This window comes from Castor canadensis, chromosome 12, assembly GCF_047511655.1.
Source record: "Castor canadensis chromosome 12, mCasCan1.hap1v2, whole genome shotgun sequence".
NCBI classification, from domain to species: domain Eukaryota; kingdom Metazoa; phylum Chordata; class Mammalia; order Rodentia; family Castoridae; genus Castor; species Castor canadensis.
In genome coordinates, this window is record NC_133397.1 from 80,140,907 (window position 1) to 80,162,687 (window position 21,781).

Consider the following 21,781-nt stretch of genomic DNA (forward strand, 5'->3'; position numbering starts at 1 on the left):
ATGTGGACTACTGTCCACAAAGTTGCCTGCCACAGAGCTTGGGGATGGAAAATGGGAGGCACTACATGAAATGCTGGAATTCTCCCTAACCTACTAGCTTCTTCATCAAGCTCACCTTGGGCACTGCCAATGTTAGACAACACTCCAGTGTTCCAATGGTGATCTATGATTCTTATTGTCAGCTCTATTATTGTTTTATTAAAGGGATATTTTCTTGGATCTTTCCTACCCTACCATTTTCCATCTGGTCCTTAAGTTTTTCTCAAATACTAAATTATAGTCTTAGAAACCCTAGAGGACTTCAAAAATTATTGATTCAAAGATTCCCCAGCATGAACCACAGCATCTGAGTGCTGTGACTTGGTAGTAAGTCCTGAGGGGATTCCCCTGCTCCCATACGGTGGCCCTGCAACTGCTATATGGCTCCCTCTTCAAGAAGAAAGATCCCTTCTGAATGTTTATCTTCTACATTTTGCTTTATTACTTAGGACTTTAACACTTAAAGGAACTGATTCTAACCACAAGGCAAAGTGCTTGTCTTTCCCTCAAAGAAGCAAGAAGTGAACTTGGAGACAACCAATGACAAGCAGGTGACTCTTGAAATACAGCCTGATTGTTTCACATGAGGAGGCAACTTATCAAATACTTTAGCCGGATGTTCTCACTCATGTAAACTTAAGGAAAATTCAGAATTGTTCATGTTGTCAGGATGGAGATGACCTATGGGAATACAAACCTTAACAGTGATTAAATCTTTCATTGAATCTGCATATATGCTTTTTAAAGTCATATTCTCCTGCAAGGTATTTTGAGAGGAATATTGGACTGCAGCCACCTATTCTCAGTGTCACAAAGCATCTATGAAGAGTCTGCAAGAACCTCAAGTTCTAACACAAAGCTCATTTTCACGTGGTTTCCTGACAAGCAAGTAAGAAATTTGTGAACACAGCAGCTTTAACTCTACAAGATAGCTGGTACAGAGTCCTATATGGTATATGCCAAATGACATTAAGTATGACTTCTTTGAGCCAATAAACTACAAGCACACAGTTATCTATTAATGAGACATTGTCCAATCACTAAGAATAGATAGATATACTTAACTCTGCAAAGAACTTTGCTAAAAATATGTTCATCATATTGTGTTATCCAAGGGCACAAAATAAAACCTGGTGAAAAACAAACTAGCAAGCTTATATAGTAAAATATTCACATTGTTCTTAATCAAGTGGCTTATGAAATCCATCTGCAGTGTTATTATTTATAAAATTCCTGTACTGATAGCTTTATAACTTCAATACAGCATACACCCCAGCTTATCCTGATAAGTACTGACATATTTTCAATTTACTTCTTAATGGAAACAATATCTCTTGTTATTTGTGTGTGATTTGATGCTAATGTGCATAATTTTTTTCTCTTTCATATGTGGCCAGCTGCTTCCTCTAGATTTGGCTCTCCAGCATGGACTAAAGGAGAAATCAGCTCTGCTGCCCCGGGTAAATATTTTACAATGGTTGTGCAGAAGTGTGAGTGGTGGGGAGGAATGTAAAAAGGCTCTACTCTCTCAGGTCAGTGAATGGGACACTCCTATGCAGTGAATTAAAAAGCACTCATGGAAGGGAAGTTATTACATTCTGACTAGCTTGTTCCATGGAAGGAACAGTGAGCCCCACTCCCAATACAGGTTCCTATCTCTTAACAGCATCCAGAATTGAAAAGTCTGTGTGACCCTGCCCATCAGGGATCACCCAAAAGACAGGAATGGTCACCTGGTGGAACATAGCAGGAAGGAGTTTAGACAGCTCTTTCCTTCAATCTCAGTTTGGTAATGCCCATCAGTAGCTGCCTTATAGAATGCTAAAATGATAGCATCCTACACTTGACAATAAACACAGGTGTACTTGGAGAATCCACCACATATGCTTGCCTCCGTCTATGTCCTCTCAGGTAATCATGTGAGCTGACATACTTACTTCAGATTTCAACACATGATAGGCATATCTTAGATATACCTGCAGTAGTATTTTGTTTCCAGGGAAGCAAACAAAGGCAACACAGGACAGACATGCTTTACTTAAAGAGGTCTCTGAATAAATTTGATGAAATCAATGGATAAGTGAATCTATGGTCTGAAATGCCCTGTCTTGGCAAAGGAAATTCCAGCTACCTAAATCATTTCTGGAAACTGTGATTGCACTGGATAACCTACACGGTTAACACTGTCTACCAAAGATATGTGGCTATAAACTCTACTGCAGATTTCATATGTAGTACCATAATTTTCCTTCTCTTAAATGGTGTCATCGTGTCCCCCCTCTGAGACCATCCCCAAGCTGTCCTTATGAATGAACAAAATGCACCCCACTTCTTTCTTTAAGACCTCATTTTCTCTCCTAAGAATCCTTCTATAATGAAAGCCACAGTGTTGTGGCACAGTCCTAGACCAAATCCTGATGTTGCTGCTTGTTCAAACATGATACTGGACCAGTGACTTCACCTCTTTGCTCTTTGGTTCCATCATCAGTAGGATGGAGAGGCTATCGTTTAACTCAGAGGACTTTGGTGCAAATTGAGCAAAGCAATGTCTATAAGGTATTTAACCCAGCACCAGCATGAGGCTCATGCTAAAAGCAACATGTCTCATCAACATCTTTCTTAGAACCACCCCCAGATCAGCTAGTGAGCTTGCTAGTTGCTGCTCATTGGAACCTTGCACTCATGGTATATGTGGGTAATGAAGAAAAAAGAAACCTGATACAAAGTAAAAAATGATGTCACTATCATTTGACAGAAATATGAGGTAGCCACCACAGATCCTGTGCAGGTCTGTTCAAAGCTGTTTCTGCCTGCTTCTGAGCTAAATTATGGTTGGAGCTCTCAGAGAGATGCTTCTTTTTTTTAAATATATCTTTTATTCATATGTGTATACAATGTTTGGGTCATTTCTCCCCCTTTCTCCCCACCTCCTCCCTCTCCTCCCACCCCCTCGCTTCCAGGCAGAGACTGTTGTGCCCTTATCTCTAATTTTGTTGAAGAGAGAGTATAAACAACAATAAGAAGGACAAATGGTTTTTGCTAGTTAAGATACGGATAGCTATACAGGGAGATTCCTCACATTGCTTTCCTGTACATATTGTTACATTCTAAGTTGATTCTTCTCGAACTGACCTTTTCTCTAGTTCCTGGTCCCCTTCTCCTATTGGCGAGAGATGCTTCCTTTCTCACCATCCCTGGCAGCCAGGGCAGGACCATACAACACACACAGGTGCTCAGAAAACTTCTGGGACCCAAGAAAAGTGGTGTTTCTCAGGACAGAAAATAAAAAGGTGCTGAGGCTGAACTTCCCCATCTCTTTTTCTTCTTGCCTAGAAAGCAGCCATCTTGCAACCAAGACACAGAAAATGTTTGATGACCTAAGACAAACTTGCCCTAAAACTGCAAAGGTGTTTGTGATGGAAGGAAAACAAATTCTCTGTCTTTAAGCCACTGTAAGCCAGAATTTCCAGTAAATGCAGCTAAGTGCCTTCTTAATATGCAGTGACTATGGGAACATGTGGACTTCCTACACTGAGATGATCCTGGCCACTCTACAGAGACCCAACCTCCTGTCCCTAAAGTTCATAGAGCCTGTGTAGAGTGGGACAAAAGGGATGCTGTGTATCCTGCTCAGAGCAGAATCTTTCTGAGCCCACTCTGAACAGAAACTGTAGAAAGTGCTGGAGATTCATCAAGGAAGGAGACCTGTTGTCTGCTCTGTATCTCTGAGACATGCTGGTACAAGTGAGAGGCACAGGTGTACCCAGACATGACCAGACACATACACCAACACAAGAGCAGCAAAACCAGGCCAAGGCAGAGAGGAAATAAAAATCCATCTGGGCTCTAGCAACCAGAATACAGGCCAGTGGCTAAGCAGACTTCAAGAGGAAGTGGGCCCTGTCAGGGAGGGCTGAAGCTGGGTCCGGGTGACCACAGAATCTCCTGAGACTCCCAGGTGCCTCTGACCACAGATGCTGGGTGCCTATATCAATTCCATCACCAACAATCTGGTGCATACAGTCTCCCATCAGCCGTTGTGGGCCAGCATACTACAGTTAGGACACCAGGAAGCAGTCTTTTGGGGCTATCAGAAAAAAGATCACACATTGTGCCCACCCCATGACATCAGATTAGGACCACAACAAAGAAGGGACAGACACTGTCAATTCCATAATATTGGTACTGCCCAGGACTTGACAAAACCAAACAAAAAAGCTATCTGTCTTCAGAGTATGTTAACTGATTCTGTAAAGTCAGAAAGTGTTTGGTTTATAAAACTCACTAATTTATTGGTAACATTTTTTAAATATATTCATCTGTCCATCAAAGATGGGAATACACTCTGCACTGATAGGCAAACTCTTCATTGCGTGAACATCACAGGGCATAGCCTACTATACACCCAGGCTGCCACCAACGTATGTGTGGTGCCCTATTGACCAAAATGTCGTTACGTGACACATGACTGTATATTAACGTCTGCTTATTTTGCAAAGCTTTCAGGCTCCTACTTTTCCCTGTGAAATAGCAGTTTTACCTCCTCTTCTGAATTTTCTTTGCTAAGTCACAGAAAACAGTTATCACAAATCCCATTCACTATATGAATTCTGAGTCCATTTTGAAAGGAATCCATGCTCTAGGTGGAACAGGAGCTCACGACAGACACAAGGAGCCATCAGATTCACCAAGAAAACCCCGAGCCTCCTCACCATGCCCTCCTGATGAAGTCACTGCACATGCTGCTCAAACAACAGCTGGCCAGCCAGGGAGCCCACCCGTGCCAAGGCCAGTGTTGGCATGGCAGGGGCAAGCCAGCAGCCCTTGGGGGAAATGCATGCTCCCAACCCCCAAGCAGACACTCACCTCCAGAGGCCCTGGCTCCCCTCTAGTACTCAGGGTTGGTGCACAGTACTACCTAGAGGGTAGTACTGGAGGCACAGCTGATGCGTTGCAGGAGCACACTAGGATTGTCCTCACTTCTCGATCCTCCTACCTACACCCCTCATGTAGTTGGGATGATAGGCATGTACCACCAGCCTGGCTTTCTTTATTGAGATGGAGTCTTGCTCTCTTTTTGCCCTAGCTCACTTGGAACCTCAAGCCTCCCAATCTCTGCCTCCTGAGTAGCCACAACAGGTGTGAATCACCAGGTCCATCCTCTGGAGGTCTTTTTCAGACCTAAGAGATTTGCAGTCTCTGCTCCTGACCCACATTGCAGGCAATGGGAGGAGTGAATTTGCTGGAATTTGAACAGCTTCCTCTGCTCCCAGCTGTGGTTCACAACGGTTCTCTCTGCTAAAAAGTACTTCCTTGGCTTTAGATTTTCACAAATCATAAATATTAGACTTGGAATAGGGCAGTGGGTCCCAGCCTGGAGTCAATTAGAATGCTTTAAAACTAATTGACGTAGGGGTGGGGGAGCGTGGTTCAGTGGAACAGCACTTGCGTAGCATACGTGATGCTCTGGGTTCCATACCCAGCACCAAAAAAGTAAGTAAATAACTGAGGCAGAGCTTTTACCCCATCCCAATGAATCTGATTTCTGAGGCAGGTGTGACAGCTCCTTTAACAACTTCCCTGGGTAATTCCCATGTTCAGTTTATGATGACATCCCTGGGAGAAGATCCTGCAGCCTGGGCCTTGCCATCTCTGTAAGCAGAAATCATGGACACAGGTGTGATACACCAGTGTCACAGGTGGGCTGTGACTCTGCAGTTGAAAAGCTTCAGGATGGCGCCCCTGATTCTGCTATCCAGCTCCCTTTTGAGGAGCAGGGCTCTTTTCAAGTATTTATCTTCCATGTTTTACTTAATTTTTTGAGACTCTGACACTTAAAGGAAGTGTTTCTAATTACAATGCAAAGTGCTTGCCTTTCCCTGCAAAGAGGCAGAGACAGGTGACCTAGAGACAACCAAGGACAAGCACATGACTCCAGATATAATCCAAAAGTGTCACAAGAGGAGGAGACTTACCAAATATTTTAACGAAGTTTTCATCCAGATTATTTACATTTGAGGAAAATTCATTATTTGAACCTGTGGAGAAAATAAGCCCTAGCTGTGATTAAATCTTTCACTGGATCTAAATGTATGCTCATTACCCATATCCTTGGGGATATATTCTAAGACCACAGGGGAGGATGAAACTGTGGCTAGTACTGAGTCCTGTCTGGTTTTGTTTTGCTTTGTCTTCTTTTTTGAGGTTTCTCTGTGTAGCCCAGGCTGATCTTGTACTCTCAGTCCTTCTCTCTCAGCCTCCTGAGTGCTGCGATTACCGCTGCTAGCTACCAAGCCTAGCTTTTTTGGTGTAAATCCATGAAGGAACAGATCACAGAAAACATTTGCATTTTTTAAGTGTCCTGACAACAGAAGTCACTTTCTCCCTTTCTCTTGCTATCTTTCTGACAGCACACCCTTCAAATGATGCATCCCCTGTGCTGTGTGGCACTTAATGGCCTTCTTTCAATGTTTTCATAGACATCTATGGAAATCCATGGCAGGTGACAGTTTTGTTTTGTTACTTTGGGATGTGTAATTGTTGGAAAACAATGCTGGATTTCTTCCACTACAAGGTTTGTGTCTACAGCACTGACTTTTTTTTTTACAGGTTGAGAGAATTTCATCAGCCAGTCAGTTTAGTAAATAGTAAGACCCCCAAAATGGAGGAATCCTAATGTTCACTTTGAAAAACCTATGTTCATAACAGCACTATCCATAATACCAAAATGTGCATCAACTAATAAACAAATAAACAAAATGTAGCATAACCATACAATGGAATATAAAATGAAATGTACTGACCTATGCTACATGGATGAATCTGGAAAACTTGTTAAGGGAAAGACATTTGTCACTAAAGTGCACTTATTATATAGTTCCACTTACATGAACACCTAGAATAGGTATTCTACTGAAGAGACAGTAGCCTGGGGGGTTGCCAAAAGCTGGAGGAAAGGGCCAGTCAAAATTAATTACCAGTGAGTATGAGGTTACTTTTTGGAATGATGAAAATGTTCTAAAATTAGATAGTGTTGATTCCCAACTCTGTAATATATGAAACAACTACACAATTACATACTTTTAGAAGGGTGAATTTTCACTGGGTACACTGATACTCACCTGTAATCCCAGCACTTAAAAGGCTGAGGCAGGAGGATGTAAATTTGAGGCCCCATCTAAAAAAATGCAAATCAAAGTGATTTTTTTTTTGAGAAATCAAAAAGATGATTTTTTTTCCTATGTTGTCCAGAGTGTTTTCAAACTTGTGGACTCAAGTGATGCTCATACAAGGTGAATTTTATTGTAAGTGAATTATATCTCCCTGGAGCCATTATTAAAACATTGTGGAGGAGGGATAGATTAGATTGGGATGATTTGCACATGGCAGTCTCTAAACTAATCTTTCTATCTTTACATGAAATTTTTATGACATGTGCATGTACGCTAACCTCCAATGGAGCGCTGCATTTTGAGAAAGCTTGAATATTAGGAAAAACTTTTTTTTTGGTGATACTGGGGTTTGAACTCAGGGCCTCAGGCTTGCTACTCAGACCTTCTACCACTTTATTTTTTTTGGTGGCAATAGGATTATGAACTCAGACTTTACATTTGCTATGCAGGTACTCTACTCCATGAGCCATGCCTTTCCCTAACTAATGGGAAATTAGTTACTTTACTTAACTAACCTGTTACTGTGATGCTATTACTGAGTCCTTTATATTTTAGGTGTCTTTGTGTTCTTCAACTATATAAGCCTTCTAAAATAGAGTTATAAAAAGACACTGTGCCAAACTATAGCCTCCGTCCCCAATAGTAATAAGAGGTTGAGTAATACTGTACACAATAGAAGTAATTAGAATATTATGTTAATTGCTAAGCTGTTAACCATGGTTTTTTGAAGTTTTCTCATTTCAGTTTTGATCCTTCTGGGATATATACAGACAAGCCCATGGAAAATGACTCTGATAAGTGCTTATCTGTTAACCAGGACAGACATTCTTAAGTATTGGGGTCACTTTGTATTTTCCTTTTAAAACAATCTAAAGATACCAAGATGGTGGCTAGAGGGAGGAAGCAGAAAACGTACCTCCTGAAGTAAAATCTTGGAGCGACACTGGAGACACACCTTGCAGGCAAGGCCACTGAGAAGAGGCAAAACTTTGACCCCTCCATACCTCCAGCCTGCGTAGAGAATCTCCACTTCACATTAAATGGAGAAACCAGGAGGGCCCCCAGGCCACCAGACGCTCATGCACAGATGGCTCAAGAAGACACGGACAAGGTAAGCTAAGTGGTATGCGGTACTTCCACAGACAACCCTGGGCCAGATCAGCATAGCCCCCTGGACAGACTGACCCCCACCTGAGAAAAAAAGAGAAACTGAGTAATAAGCAATAAGAACAATAAAGACACGTAGCAAAGAGGGTGGGGTGCCCTCAGCGCCGAAGAGGCGGGGAGGGGAATCCCTCCCGGAACTGTAAATAAATAAGCCGGGCCTGGCCAGAGAGGGTGGGAGCAGGGGCGCGCGCCCAGCAACCAGGAGAGGGAAAGCTTGTGAAACTGTTAGAGGGAGAAAAACTCCACAGGAGAGGAGGGAAGACCCACCTCCCACGTGAACTGTAAACAAACATGCAGGCTGGCAGGAGCAGCAGCATACGCCCAGCAATCAGAAGCAGGAAACCTTGCAAAAGCGGGGTGGGAGGAAAATTTCACAGGAGAGGGGGTAAGCCCCACTTCCCATGTACTGTAAATAAACACTCAGGCCTGAGAAAGCGGGTGCAGTATCACCTCCCCCAGTGTGCTTGGAAAGGAGAAAGCTTGTAGGAGCGGCTTCCACACAGGAGAACTCTGAGAAAACAAAGCCTGCAGGGCCAGATGAGTGCTAAGCTCACCCCTGAGATCTGCATAAATAACGCCTCCAGCAACAGCAGGCTGACAGCAGTGTGCAGTTGAGCCACAGCCACAGATAGCCATTCACAGACCTGTCTCCAGACTCTTTTTTTTTCTCTCTCCCTACTTTTGATGAGAAAACAACTGAACTACACCTGCATGCTGAAAAACTTACTAAAACTGTATTGAATTTGAACTTGGGACACTTTGTGGATTTTTTGTTTTGTTTTGTTTTTCTTTGGGTTTTGTGCAGTTTTGTTCTACTTTCATTTTCCCCTTTGATGAGACAACTACAGAACAACATCTGAGGCACCACCTCCAGGATTGGAGGTTGAGGGACGAACACCAAAATTATTAAGACTGAAACTTCATTACATTTGAACTTGGAAGGTTCTTTTTTAATTTTTTTATTTTGTTTTATTTTATTTTATTGTTTATATATTTTTTCTTTCATTTACTTATTTTTTATTTTTATTCTTATCTTTATTATTTTTATTTTTTAGTTTTAATCCTCTCTCTGTCTCTCTAATGCCTTTTCAGCTTACAGTTGATTAGTACACAGTCTATCCCTGTTTATATCTGTGAAACTTTTTTAACTTGTTTCTTTGTTTTGTTTTTTCTACTTGATTATTTGTTTTTCCCTTTTCTTTAACTTCTTTGCTTTCAATCCCCTCTCACCCTTCCATTCTAAATATCACTAGTGCTATTATTACAAGCCAGAAAATATCTAATTGCACACAGTACAGGGACAATAACAGCACCAAGGGCAATAACAGGAAGACAGAAAAAACAGGGAAACCAGTTTCCTCACATCAACAAATTAGTACAGGAACCAGAGGGAAATGAAGAAAACAGATACTCAGATCCAGACTCCAACAAAATGAAGATAAACTATGCCAGAACCCAATGAAGCCCACAAGAATAATTTAAAAGAAGACATACTACACATACTCAATGAGAATTATATAGAGATGATTCTGGCTATGGTCAACCAAAATGTACAGGAGACACTCAAGAAATTCCAAGACAACAAACATAGAGAATTTGAAAAAGCAAAAGAAGAAATAAAGGAAACCATAGAAACACTGTATAAACACCAAAGTGAAACAAAGAACATGATTAATAAAGAGATAAGTGAACTCAGGACAAAAATAGACAACATTAAAGAGGAAACCACCCAGGATATGGAAAACCTCAGAAAAAAGAATGAAACAGAATTGCAAAACAAAACGGGAGGCCAATCCAGCAGAATAGAACAAACAGAAGACAGAATCTCAGAATTCAAAGCTGAAATGGTAATTAAAGGAAAAAATGAAGAACTATTAGTTAAACAACTCAAGACCTGTGAAAAGAAAATGCAAGAACTCAAGGACTCCATCAAAAGACCAAACCTGAGACCCAAAAAACTCTACTCAGAAGCTTCTAGACATCATCAATAGCTACAGCAAGGTAGCAGGATATAAAATCAACATAGAAAAATCATTAGCATTTCTATACACTAATAATAAAAAGCTGAAAAAGAATATATGAAAACAATTTCATTTACAATAGCCTCGAAAAAATTGAAATACCTAGGTGGAATCCTAACAAAAGATGTGAATGACCTCTACAAGGAAAACTATAAACTTCTGAAGAAAGAGATTGAGGAAGACTATAGAAAGTGGAGAGATCTCCCATGCTCATGGATTGGTAGAATCAACATAGTAAAAATGTCTATACTCCCAAAAGTAATCTACATGTTTAATGCAATTCCCATCAAAATTCCAATGACATTCATTAAAGAGATTGAAAAATGTACTGTTAAATTTATATGGAAACACAAGAGGCCACGAATAGCCAAGGCAATACTCAGTCAAAAGAACAATGCTGGAGGTATCACGATAACCGACTTCAAACTATATTACAAAGCAATAACAATAAAAACAGCATGGTCCTGGCACAAAACAGACATGAAGATGAGTGGAACAGAATAGAGGACCCAGATATGAAGCCATACAACTATAACCAATTTGTCTTTAACAAAGGAGCTAAAAATATACGATGGAGAAAAAGCAGCCTGAGAAAACAAAAACTGATGGGAAAACTGGTTAGCAGTCTGCAAAAAACTGAAACTAGATCCATGTATATCACCCTATACCAAGATTAACTCAAAATGGATCAAGGATCTTAACATCAGACCACAAATTCTAAAGTTGATACAGGAAAGAGTAGGAAATACTCTGGAGTTAGTAGGTATAGGTAAGAACTTTCTCAATGGAACCACAGCAGCACAGCAACTAAGAGATAGCATAGATAAATGGGACCTCATAAAACTAAAAAGTTTCTGTTCCTCAAAAGAAATGGTCTCTAAACTGAAGAGAACACCCACAGAGTGGAAGAAACTATTTGCCAGCTACACATCAGACAAAGGACTGATAACCAGAATATATAGGGAACTTAAAAAACTAAATTCTCCCAAATTAATGAACCAATAAAGAAATGGGCAAGTGAACTAAACAGAACTTTCCCAAAAGAAGAAATTCAAATGGCCAAAAAACACATGAAAAAATGCTCACCATCTCTAGCAATAAAGGAAATGCAAATTAAAACCACACTAAGATTCCACCTCACCCCTGTTAGAATAGCCATCATCAGCAACACCACCAACAACAGGTGTTGGCGAGGATGTGGGGAAAAAGGAACCCTCTTACACTGTTGGTGGGAATGTAAACTAGTACAACCACTCTGGAAAAAAATTTGGAGGCTACTTAAAATGCTAAGCACTGATCTACCATTTGATCCAGCAATACCACTCTTGGGGATATACCCAAAAGACTGTGACACAGGTTACTCCAGAGGCACCTGTACACCCATGTTTATTGTGGCACTATTCACAATAGCCAAGTTATGGAAACAGCCAAGATGCCCCACCACTGACGAATGGATCAAGAAAATGTGGTATCTATACACAATGGAATTTTATGCAGCCATGAAGAAGAATGAAATATTACCATTCGCTGGTAAATGTATGGAATTGGAGAACATCATTCTGAGTGAGGATAGCCTGGCCCAAAAGACCAAAAATCGTATGTTCTCTCTCATATGTGGACATTAGATCAAGGGCAAACACAACAAGGGGATTGGACTTTGAGCACATGATAAAAGCAAGAGCACACAAGGGAGGAGTAAAGATAGGTAAGACACCTAAAAAATTAGCTAGCATTTGTTGCCCTCAATGCAGAGAAACTACAACAGAAACTTTAAAGCAACTGAGGCCAATAGGAGAAGGGGACCAGGAACTAGAGAAAAGATTAGTTCAAGAAGAATTAACTTAGCTGGAGATTCCAAGATGGCAGCTAGAGGAGGAGGCAGAAAGCGTGCCTCCTAAAGTAAAATCTTGGAGAGACACTGGAGAAACACTTTGCAGGAAAAACCACCAAGAACAGGCAAAACTTTGACACCTCCTCACTTCCAGCCTGCACATAGCCTCTCCACTTCACATTAAATGAAGGAACCAGGAGGGCTCCTGCACCGTGGCCAAATGCCAGCGCCCAAATGGCTTGGGAAGACGCGGACCACAAGGTGAGCTAAGTGATACACGGTACTTCCACAGACAACCCTGGGCCAGATCAGCATAGCCCTCTGGACAGACTGACCCCCACCGAGGGAAAAAAGAGAAACTGACTAATAAGCAATAACAACATAAAAGACATGTAGCAAAGAGGGCGGGGTGTCCTGAGCACCAAAGAGGTGGGGAGGGGAATCCCTCACGGAACTGTACATAAACAAGCCAGGCCTGAGAAGTCAGGAGCAGCAGCACATGCCCAGCAACCAGGAGCAGGAAAGCTTGTGAGAGTGGTGGTGGGAGGAAAACTCCACAGGAGAGGGGGGAAGAACCACTTCCCACATGAGCTGTAAATAAATAAGCTGGCTGGAGAAAGTGGGTGCAGTGTCACCTCCCCCATTGTGCTTGGAAAGGGGAAAGCTTGTAGCAGTGCCATCACACCCAGAAGAACTCTGAGTAAACAAAGCCTGTGGGACCAGGTGAATGCTAAGCTCACTCCTGAGATCTGCATAAATAAACCCTCCAGCAACAGCAGGCTGACAGCAGCAAGCAGGTGAGCCACAGCCTCAGATAGCCATTCACAGAACTGTCTCCAGCTCTTTTTTTTTTCTTTCCTCTCTCTACCTTTGATGAGAAAACAACCAAACTACACCAGCATGCTGAAAAACTTACTGAAACTGTATTACATTTGCACTTCAGACATTTTGAGGGGGTGGTTTTTTGTTTTGTGCTATTTTGTTTTCTTTTGTTTTGTTTTTTTCCCCTTTGATGAGATAATGACAGAACTACTTCTGGAGACTCCATCTCCAGGACTGGAAGCTGAGGGACAAACACCAAAATTATTAAGACTGAAAATTTATTGCATTTGGACTTGGAGATTATTTTTTTGTTCATTTATTTATTTTTTTTTTATTTTTTATTTTCAATCCTCTTTCTGTCTCTCTAATGCCTATTTGGCTTACTGTTGATTAGTACACTATCTCTCCCTGTTTATATCTGAAAGTTTTTTTGTTTGTTTCTTTGTTTTGTTTTTTTCTACTTGTTTGTTTTTCCGTTTTTCTTTAACTTCTTTGCTTTCCATCTTCTCTCACCCTTCCATTTTAAATATCACCAGTGTTATTATTACAAGCTATAAAATACTTAATTGCACACAGTACAGGGACAATAACAACAACAAGGGCAATGATGGGAAGGCAGAAAATAGGGAAACCAGTTTCCCACAGCAAAAAATTAGTACAGGAACCAGAGGGAAATGAAGAAAACAGATACTCAGATCCAGACTCCAACAAAATGAAGATAAACTATGCCAAAGAACCCAATGAAGCCCACATGAATAATCTAAAAGAAGAAATACTACAGGTAATCAATGAGAATTTTATAGAGATCATACTGGATATGGTCAACGAAAATGTACAGGAGACACTCAAGAAATTCCAAGACAACAAACATAGAGAATTTGAAAAAGCAAAAGAAGAAATAAAGGAAACCATAGAAGCACTGTATAAACACCAAAGTGAAACAGAGAACATGATTATTAAAGAGATAAATGAACTCAGGACAAAAGTAGACAACATTAAAGAGGAAACGACCCAGGATATGGAAAACCTCAGAAAAAAGAATGAAACAGAATTGTAAAACAAAATGGAAGGCCAATCAAGCAGAATGGAACAAACAGAAGACAGAATCTCAGAACTTGAAGATGAATTGGTAATTAAAGGAAAAACCAAAGAACTATTAGTTAAACAACTCAACCTGTGAAAAGAAAATGCAAGAACTCACCGACTCCATCAAGAGACCAAACCTGAGAATCATGGGCATTGAAGAAGGAGAAAAGGTGCAAGCAAAGGGAATGCATGATATATTCAACAAAATAATAATGGAAAATTTCCCAAATCTAGACAAATCTATTCCCATACAGATGCAAGAGGCCTCCAGAACACCAAACAGACCAGAACAAAATAGATCTATTCCACGGCATATTATCATTAAAACAACAAATACAGAGACCCAAAAAAGAATAATGAAGGCTGTAAGAGAGAAGAAACAAATAACATACAAAGGTAAACCAATCAAAATCACAGCAGACTTCTCAACAGAAACATTAAAACCAAGAAGAGCGTGGGGTGAGATCTTCCAGGCACTGAATGAAAATAACTTCAACCCCAGGATACTCTACCCAGCAAAACTATCATTCAAAATAGATGGAGCAATAAAAGTCTTCCATGATAAGCAGAAACTAAAACAATATGTGACCACAAGGCCACCACTAAAAAACATTCTTCAAGGGATTCTGCACACAGAAAGTGAAACCCAACATAACCATGAAAGGGCTGGCAACACCAAACTACAGGAAAAGAAAAAGCAAGAAAGTAGAGAGTAACCTCAACTTAGGTACACACAATCAAACCTTCAAACAACTAAGACAACTAAATGACAGGAATCACCACATACCTATCAGTACTAACACTTAATGTTAATAGACTTAATTCCCCCATCAAAAGGCACCATTTGACAAAATGGATTAAAAAGGAAGATCCAACAATTTGTTGCTTACAGGAGACCCATCTCACTGACAGAAATGAGCATAGGCTTAGGATGAAAGGCTGGAAGAAGACTTACCAAGCCAATGGCCCATGAAAACAGGCAGGAATAGCAAACTTTTCTCTGACAAAGTAGACTTCAAACCTACTTTAATCAAACAAGATAAAGAAGGACATTCCATACTAATAAAAGGGGAAACAGACCAAATGGAAATAACAATTATCAATCTACATGCACCCAATGTCAACACACCCAATTTCATCAAACATACCCTGAAGGACCTAAAAGCATATATTAACTCCAATACAGTGGTCATGGGAGACTTTAACACCCCATTATCATCAATAGATAGGCCATCCAAACAAAAAAATCAATAAAGAAATCCCAGCTCTAAAATATACAACAGAAAAAATGGACGTACTTGATGTCTACAGAACATTTCATCCAACTTCTACACAATATACATTCTTTTCAGCAGCCCATGGAACCTTCTCCAAAATAGATCATATCCTAGGACACAAAGCAAGCCTCAGCAAATATAAGAAAATAGAAATTATACCATGCATTCTATCTGATCACAATGCAATAAAACTAGAACTCAACAACAAAAGTAAAGACAAAAAACATGCAAACAGCTGGAAACTAAATAACTCATTACTTAATGAACAATGGGTCACTGATGAAATAAAAGAGGAAATTAAAAAGTTCCTGGAAGTCAATGAAAATGAAAACACAACCTACCAGAATTCAACAACACATCAAAAAGATTATTAACCACGACCGAGTAGGCTTCATCCCAGGGATGCAGGGGTGGTTCAACATATGAAAACCAATAAATGTAATAAACTACATTAACAGAAGCAAAGACAAAAACCACTTGATCATCTCAATAGATGCAGAAAAAGCCTTTGATAAGATCAAACATCATTTCATGACAAAAGCTCTAAGAAAACTAGGAATAGAAGGAAAGTACCTCAACATCATAAAAGCTATATATGACAAATCTTCAGCCAGCATTATACTTAATGGCGAAAAACTGAAACCATTCCCTCTAAAATCAGGAACTAGACAAGGATGGCCCCTATCTTCACTCCTATTCAACATAGTACTGAAATTCCTAGCCAGAGCAATTAGGCAAGAAGAAGGAATAAAAGGAATACAAATAGGTAAAGTCTGTCAAAATATCTGTATTTGTAGACGATATGATCCTATACCTTAAAGACCCAAAAAACTCTACTCCAAAGCTCCTAGACACCATCAGTAGCTATAGCAAGGTAGCAAGATATAAAATCAATGTAGAAAAATCATTAGCATTTCTATACACTAATAATAAAAAGCTGAAAAAGAATATATGAAAACAATTTCATTTACAATAGCCTCAAAAAAATCAAATACCTAAACCTAACAGAGGATGTGAATGACCTCTACAAGGAAAACTATAAACTTCTGAAGAAAGAGATTGAGGAAGACTATAGAAAGTGGAGAGATCTCCCATGCTCATGGATTGGTAGAATCAACATAGTAAAAATGTCTATACTCCCAAAAGTAATCTACATGTTTAATGCAATTCCCATCAAAATTCCAATGACATTCATTAAAGAGATTGAAAAATGTACTGTTAAATTTATATGGAAACACAAGAGGCCATGAATAGCCAAGGCAATACTCAGTCAAAAGAACAATGCTGGAGGTATCACGATACCCGACTTCAAACTATATTACAAAGCAATAACAATAAAAACAGCATGGTACTTGCACAAAAACAGACATGAAGACCAGTGGAACAGAATAGAGGACCCAGATATGAAGCCACACAACTATAACCAACTTGTCTTTGACAAAGGCACTAAAAATATACGGTGGAGAAAAGACAGCCTCTTCAACAAAAACTACTGGGAAAACTGGTTAACAGTCTGCAAAAAATTGAAACTAGATCCATTTATCACCCTATACCAATATTAACTCAAGATGGATTAAGAATCTCAATATCAGATCCCAAACTCTAAAGTTGATCCAGGAAAGAGAAGGAAATACTCTGGAATTAATAGGTATAGGTAAGAACTTTCTCAATGGAACCTCAGCAGCACAGCAACTAAGAGATAGCATAGATAAATGGGACCTCATAAAACTAAAAAGTTTCTGTTCCTCAAAAGAAATGGTCTCTAAACTGAAGAGAATGCCCACAGAGTGGGAGAAAATATTTCCCAGGTACACATCAGACAAAGGACTGATAACCAGAATATATAGGGAACTTAAAAAACTAAATTCTCCGAAAATTAATGAACCAATAAAGAAATGGGCAAGTGACTAAACAGAAATTCCTCAAAAGAAGAAATTCAAATGGCCAAAAAAACACATGAAAAAATGCTCACCGTCTCTAGCAATAAAGGAAATGCAAATTAAAACCACACTAAGATTCCACCTCACCCCTGTTAGAATAGCCATCATTAGCAACACCACTAACACAGGTGTTGGCGAGGATGCGGGTAAAAAGGAACCCTCTTACACTGCTGGTGGGAATGTAAACCAGTACAACACTCTGGAAAAAAATTTGGAGGCTACTTAAAAAGCTAAACATTGATCTATCATATGATCCAGCAATACCACTCTTGGGGATATACCCAAAAGACTGTGACACAGGTTACTCCAGAGGCACCTGCACACCCATGTTTATTGCAGCACTATTCACAATAGCCAAGTTATAGAAACAGCCAAGATGCCCCACTACTAAAGAATGGATTAAGAAAATGTGGTGTTTATACACAATGGAATTTTATGCAGCCATGAAGAAGAACGAAATGTTATCATTTGCTGGTAAATGGATGGAATTGGAGAACATCATTCTGAGTGAGGATAGCCTGGCCCAAAAGACCAAAAATCATATGTTCTCCCTCATATGTGGACATTAGATCAAGGGCAAACACAACAAGGGGATTGGACTTTGAGCACATGATAAAGCGAGAGCACACAAGGGAGGTATGAGGATAGGTAAGACACCTAAAAAACTAGATAGCATTTGTTGCCCTCAATGCAGAGAAACTAAAGCAGATACTTTAATGTAACTGAGGCCAATAGGAGAAGGGGACCAGGAACTAGAGAAAAGATCAGTTCAAGAAGAATTAATTTAGAATGTAACACACATGTATAGGAAAGCAATGCGAGTCAACTCCCTGTATAGCTATTCTTATCTCAACTAGCAAAAACCCTTGTTCCTTCCTATTATTGCTTATACTCTCTCTACAACAAAATTAGAGATAAAGGCAAAATAGTTTCTGCCAGGTATCACAGGGGTGAGGGGGAGAGGCAGGGGGCGGTGTGGAGGGTAAGGGAGGGGGTGGGCGGAGGGAGGATAAATGACCCAAACAATGTATGCACATATGAATAAAAATAAATAAATAAATAAAAGTTACAAATCACATTTTGGTGGACATATGTACATAGGAACCACCAGTCTACTCCTGACCTGTGACTAGGCATCACCAAACATCACTATGACCAAGTGGTATTTATCCATGAATGCAAGGTTGATTCAACAATAACCAATGTTTTATATACAATGCTAATAGATTTAAGGAAAAATGAATAGTTCCATCAATACACAAGCACCTTTGACAAAATTCAACAGTCATTCCTGATATCAAAAATACACAAATAGAAACTGAGAGATAAATTCCCAATATGTATACACATACATATTATATGCAAGAATAGACATATATACAAAATATGTGTGTGTGATAGAATAGGTAAGAAGATGGATTAGATAGATAGACAGGTAGTTGATAGATAGATAGATAGATAAACAGATGATCTCTTTCTCATTAGTCCCATGACAACAATCCTAGTCAGGAAACACTGTAGCCATTTCCTCTGAGAGAAGCACAAGACAGGATGCATCTGTATCTCCACTATTACTCAAGACTGTCCTAGAGATAATAGCAATGCAATTAAACATGATGCATGAATCACTGGGAGGCACAATAATTTGTAAAGAACTAAAAGCATGTTCATTTTCAGATGGTGTAACAGCAAACCTAACAAGAAAGGAACTAAGATAAAAAAATGAATATACAGAAATTAGTTTCTTTCATAGAACCAAAACATTAACTATGTATACAGGACATAATAATAGAGAAATCACCTCTTAAAAGAACAATACACAGCCAGGCACCTGTGGCTCACACCTGTAATCCTAGCTACTCAGGAGGCAGAGATCAGGAGGATCCTGATTCAAAACCAGCCCAGGAAAATAGTTTGTGAGACCCTATCTCAAAAAAAACCTTCACAAAAATAGGGCTGGTAGAGTGGGCTCAAGTGAAGGCCCTGAGTTCAAGCCCTAGTACCACAGGGGAAAAAAATGCAGAAAAGTAAAATTATTTAGGAAAATTTAGCAAGATATGTGCAAATATATGTATGAGGAAAACTATAACATGCACTGAAAGAATTAGAAGTATACTTAAAGGACATCCCACTCCTAGGTTGGGATGATTCCATATCAGCTGACCAAAGTGACTATTGTTTTTGAAACTAATGCAGTACCAAGAAAACACTAGCAGGCTTTTGATGAAGCCAGACAGGGTAACACTATAGTTCATATGGAAAAAATATATAGAAAGCAACTGGGTGACTACAGCATAGGAAAATGGAGTAATCAAAATTACTGCCTAAAATTCTTACAAGAAAACACAAGGCAAATGCTTTGTGTCACTAGATTTGGTGATAATTTTTTGGATATGACACCAAAAGCACAGGCAACAAGGGAAAAATAGGCATTCTACTCACGTGAGGTTGTCAGTGTATGACCTTCATCTCGCCAAGGAAGACCATGTACCAAAGAGATGCCACAGCATATTCAATGTATGCAATTTATAGGAGGAAACAAAGTTAGGGGTACTAGAAATAGTTATTTTATAGAGTATTCTATAATAAAGTAATCCCTGAAATCACCTAAGTCAATGTCTCCAAATGCCAGGGTCTAGTCCCTTGATGAATACACAGAAGTCATTGAGGAACTGTGTAAAAATGAGCAGATTCCTGAGCTCCATGTCTACAGACCAAACTCTGGATCCAAAAAAGAAGAGAAGAAGAAAGAAAAAGTAGTACCATTATGAAAAGATGGTCAAATTCTTGCAGTTTACTTAGTTAAAATTCTTAATTTCAGACCATATGTTTTACAGAATTAAAGGTCTTCTAACATTACTCAAACAAAATACCAGGAAAAGGCAAAAGGTACTGTGGAGTCATCTGTACTTGAGGATCTTCCTGGGTTTGAGCTCCAAAGAATTGTTACCTGAACTAATTGCTTCTTGAGCCACAGCACTCAATTGCTTTCTTACATCTCTGTTGAAAAGAGAGAATTCCTTAACACTCTTCTCCTCTGAAATGTGATCTACAAAGACAAAAAAATAATATGCTGTTATAATTTGGATCTTGAATGTCATCAAAGGCCCATGTATTAAAGGCTGGGTACCCAAGGTGGTACAATTGGACGGTATTGGAAACTCCAAGAGGTGGGCTTAATGGGAGACCTGCAGATGATTGGGAGCATGCCCTAGAAAGGACTGTGGGACCCTTCTCCTCTCCTTTGCTTCCCAGTCATGAAGTGAGCAGCTTTTCTCCACCCCAAAACCCTACCACAATATGCTGCCTAACCATAGACCCAAAACAATAGGGCCAATCAGTCCTAAACTAGAACCTTCAGAAACTGCGAGCCAAAATAAATCTTTTCTCTTTATAAACTGTTTATTTCTGGTATTTTATTATAATGACAGAAAGCTAATGTGTTTATTTACAAACAACCATTGGCCTGTAATTAATTCTGATTTTATGAGAAAGAAGAAGTGAAGGGTTAAAGGGTGTTTTGTAGAAGAGTCTAAATGTAGTATAGTACATCAGTGTTTTGGTTTCATTATTTTAACAAATTCCTGGGTCCCTACCTCACCCATGACTGAGGGCCATCGTCTTCACAAACCATTCTGATCAGGACAATTGTGAAGGATTGTGAAAGCCCAGATTGCTGGGCCCCAGTTCAGAATTTCTGACATAGGAAGTCTAGGTGGGTCTATGTGTCCTGAGAATGTACATGTCTCTCAGATTCCAAACCATAGTACTGGGGCTGGTGGCATGGCTCAAGTGATGGAGTATGATAGCACACTTGCTTAGCAAACCATAGACCCTGAGTTCATATCCCAGTACCACCAAAAACAGAAGCAGGAGATATTACTGCTGCCAGGAGGGATGACACTTAGAGGCTCTAGAGAGTGACATCAAGCTTGTCCCTCAACCTCTCTGAACCCTAGTCTCTCTTTACAATTATATGAAATAAAAATGGTATAATGTTCAGAAAATCATGTTTAATCCACACAGTTCTACACAAAATGTTTCTTGAGTTGCAAGGACAAAATAAGGAAATTTTTATAGGTAGAAAGACTATGGAATAGTTTAGAAGAACAAAGAGAGGGTGAATATGACTTGCATCCTAGCTGTGCCATTGGCTATCTTTGCCTCATTTGCATAAGACACTTGGCAAAGGGCCTAAGTGAGTTTGGTTTGGGTACATGAAAGTCCAGGAGAGTTATCTTTACCAGACAAAGGAATGGCCCTGGGAAAAAGATAAGAGATGTTCTGGGGGTTCCAGGATAGGAGCTCTGGGAAGATCTCTTGGAACTATTTAGCAGATGGAAAGGAGAGTAGCAAAACAGGAATGGTGGAGGATGAGAAATAATGAATCTCACAGTCTCAGAAAATGTCACACCAGGCTCTCTAG

General features: G+C 39.7%; 1 protein-coding gene across 5 annotated transcripts in view; it reads right to left on the minus strand.

Moving 5' to 3' along the window:
- LOC109676984 (uncharacterized protein C2orf92-like) overlaps positions 1-21,781 on the minus strand; it is a 177,610-nt gene that overhangs the window by 126,384 nt on the left and 29,445 nt on the right. For all 5 annotated transcript variants that reach the window (XM_074050185.1, XM_074050179.1, XM_074050181.1 and 2 more), the window contains exon 4: positions 6,015-6,077. The gene's annotated coding sequence lies outside the window, so the exon portion shown is untranslated. The remainder of the gene's footprint in view (positions 1-6,014; positions 6,078-21,781) is intronic.